The 3,293-nt window shown below is 34.5% G+C and overlaps 2 long non-coding RNA genes across 4 annotated transcripts in view; both read left to right on the top strand.

The window, feature by feature from the left end:
• LOC107623583 overlaps positions 1 to 2,170 on the top strand; it is a 6,687-nt gene extending 4,517 nt beyond the window's left edge. The window contains exons 1-4 of one of the 3 annotated variants that reach the window (XR_001616515.2): positions 64 to 258; positions 648 to 702; positions 808 to 898; positions 2,074 to 2,170. This is a non-coding gene — a long non-coding RNA (uncharacterized LOC107623583). Of the gene's footprint in view, positions 1 to 63; positions 259 to 647; positions 703 to 807; positions 899 to 2,073 lie in introns of those variants that run through there. The other 2 variants (XR_002355369.1, XR_002355370.1) reach the window with 2 other exon arrangements.
• Positions 2,263 to 3,293, top strand: part of LOC107623582 — a 2,192-nt gene continuing 1,161 nt past the window's right edge. The window contains exon 1 of the long non-coding RNA XR_001616514.2: positions 2,263 to 2,581. This is a non-coding gene — a long non-coding RNA (uncharacterized LOC107623582). The remainder of the gene's footprint in view (positions 2,582 to 3,293) is intronic.

Raw genomic sequence — 3,293 nt, 5'->3', positions numbered from 1 at the left:
CTTTCATTTATTTTAATTGATATCTTTTAATCTCTTGTAGGTGGTTGTTGACTTTGATTATAATCGTATCACTACATCAGAGAAAATTCCACCTATTCCCGAGCCAGAATACCGCTTCTTGCGTGGTGAGGTAATCAAGTTATTATACCCCAATGTAATTGGAATTGATGAATTGAAGGCTGGAATATATAGTGTATCTGAGCATTATACTAAATTTGTGGCTAAGCAGTGGGGAGCGGATCATGACCTTCAGTTAAGGTGATCCTTCGATGGTAGATTATTCATTGTTTTCCATTCTTTTTAGGTTCACCGTCTCTGAATAAATCATATGAAAGTGAATGAGATGCTAGATTGATGAACATTTTTATGAATTCTTAATTTAGTTCCCTGGAAAATATTATGGTACACTTTATTCTAAACATTGCTGATTGATATTTGTAATAAAATATTGAAATTTTCTCACATAGATGAACTTGATGCTTGCCTGTTATACCAAGAATGATTTGTGCTTTGCTCATTGTAGTTCTAATTTATGCTGTTTCTTGGTTCCTTGTGGACCGTCCAATTTATTGTTTTGGTTCCTTGTGGACAGTCCAATTTATTGTTTAACTTTTTTGTGTCTTATTGTCACCATATTTCTTGTGCAGGATGATATTCTTAAAGTTCTTTGCAACACTTTTAAGTGGCTATCGGAATTTCCTAGTATGAATATTCTAGTTCTTGTTTCAAGAATTTAGTTTTCAATCTTCCATGAGAAAACTTTGGTATGACCTTTCATTGTTCATTTTCTTCTTTTTTCCTATTTAGGCATCAGGAAAATAGTTCCACTCAAGTCTTCAATACTCAAGCTTTCTTGAAGAAATGGTCTCGAGCTACTAACCAATCACCAGAGCCAATGGTAATTTTTAACTCATAACATGGGGTGTGTTCTCCAATTAGTAGCGATGGAAATTCCAATGATTAAATTGATCCTACTAATGATTAGATTTCCATTGTTGATTATGATGGTTAGAAGTCTCATGGATGTACTAATGATAATTACATTGGCTGGGTTTAAATCATGTTTTATCAAAGAAATGCTAATTCCATTCTTATTATTGCTGTAACTGCTGTAATTTAATTTATATTATAATCTCTTTTTTGCACTCATCATGATGATGTGACATGATGGGTTTTGATTCAATGCAAGGGAGAGCTTCTATTCCTCAGTGACGTCTCTTACTAGCTAATTTAATTTGCATTGCTTCCATATTTATTTACTACTATTCTTACTGGCTAATTTAATTTGCATTGCTTACTCCAAATTTTAATTTTTCATACATAATAAGAGTTCAGTTGTGAGTTGTGACAGGGACAAGCTACCTTGTACGAGTGCCAAGAAGTTTCACAGAGAACGACCTCATCCTAATCCAAAATGATATTGGAACAACTCGACCAGGAGAAGGAAAGTTGGCAGCAAACTGGAAAGGACCCTACCGAGTTGTAAAAGTACTCGGAAAGGGCTACTACAGACTATCCGAACTCGATGGACGAGAGCTTCCCAGATCATGGCACGCCTGCAATCTAAGAAGGTACTACAGCTAGAAAAGTAAAAGATCTCACCATTGGATGCACTCTTTTTCCTGAAAAGGTTTTTTAATGAGGATTGCTGTAACCACCAAAATTTAATTTATATTATAATCTCTTTTTTTCACTCATCATGATGATGTGACATGATGGGTTTTGATTCAATGCAAGGGAGAGCTTCTATTCCTCAGTGACGTCTCTTACTAGCTAATTTAATTTGCATTGCTTTCACATTTATTTACTACTATTCTTACTGGCTAATTTAATTTGCATTGCTTACTCCAAATTTTAATTTTTCATACATAATAAGAGTTCAGTTGTGAGTTGTGACAGGGACAAGCTACCTTGTATGAGAGACTAGTTTTTTATGTTGTTAGTTATTTAATATCTAAAGATAGAGATGATGACATGGCTTATGAATTACATGCTAAAGTGAGTTCACCCTTATGAATTACATGCTGTTAGTTATTTAATATCTAAAGTGATTGATTCCTCTTCTTGTTTCAGGTTCTATTAAGGATTCAAGAACTTGAATGCTCCAAGATAATCCATCTAGAACTCAAGGGAACCAATGCATATTCCAAAGTCAATTATCATCAGGCAATAATTCTCTTACTGATTACAAAAATTGATAGCATCTTGTCATGGTTTGCATAGAAATTAATCCTAATCTTTGATTTGATATTTGTGATTCAGATGCAGCTTGCAAGGGAAACATGAATTCAGAGGAAGCTGCACAAATTTCCAGAAGAACTAGTAGGCTTCATCTTCTGCACAAAATTCTGTTTCATCTTTAGTTAAGTTTTGTTTGCTTTCTATTTCTTTTTGGTCTTTAGTTTCATCCTATATTATTATTAGTTAACTGGTTTCAATTTCGTTCCTTGGGTTTGAGTTTCTTCTCCAAAATCCCTGGTTGAATCATGGATAAGAGCATGTTAGCTGGTTTTGAATCACTTCTAGAAGCTGATCAGCAAAGAATGGCATCCATGATGGAATAGGTTCAAATTTGTGACAGGTACCTCCTCTTCACTCTATCTATTAACTAATTTCATGTGTTTTAATTTGTGCTTCATGTTCCTAAAATTCTAAGTTAAGTCAGCACAAATAGTTTCAATTGGGACAAGGTTTGAAGGTTTATGCTTATATCTTGAGTACTATCCATTTCTATAAACACAGCCTGCAGATTCTCATAGATTTCTGATTTGAAGTGAAAAAAAATAATTTCACTACACGATCACGATAAAGATAACCGTCCGATAAAGGTGAAAATGCGATTCACCCAAAGGACGATCTAGAGATGACAACCACTTTCTACAAATTGGCAAAGATGAACATAGAATAATGTAAGAAGTTATTGAAAGTGATCTAAAAAAGAACCTGACGAGGTCTTACGGATTGCTAAAATAATAACTTAAAGACTGGCCGACATTAAGAAGTCGGACCAAGTCAACCCAAGTTATAAGTAAACCCTGGAAAGAGGTCTGCCCAACCCTATTAAAGAGGATTACTTTAACTTAGAAGGGCCCGACATAACAAAGTCAGCCCGAAACTAAAAAGTTATACAAGTAGTCCCTGAAAGAGACCTGACACAGGTCCAAAAAAGAGGACTACAAAAATAACTTAAAGGAGACCGACATAACGAAGTCAGACTCCTACTACTAAAAAGTTATTTGCAAAAATAACTTAAAGGAGACCGATATAACGAAGTCGGACTCCTACTACTTAAA

Source organism: Arachis ipaensis, chromosome B10 (assembly GCF_000816755.2).
Source record: "Arachis ipaensis cultivar K30076 chromosome B10, Araip1.1, whole genome shotgun sequence".
Taxonomy (NCBI): domain Eukaryota; kingdom Viridiplantae; phylum Streptophyta; class Magnoliopsida; order Fabales; family Fabaceae; genus Arachis; species Arachis ipaensis.
This window is presented reverse-complemented; position numbering and strand designations above follow the sequence as displayed.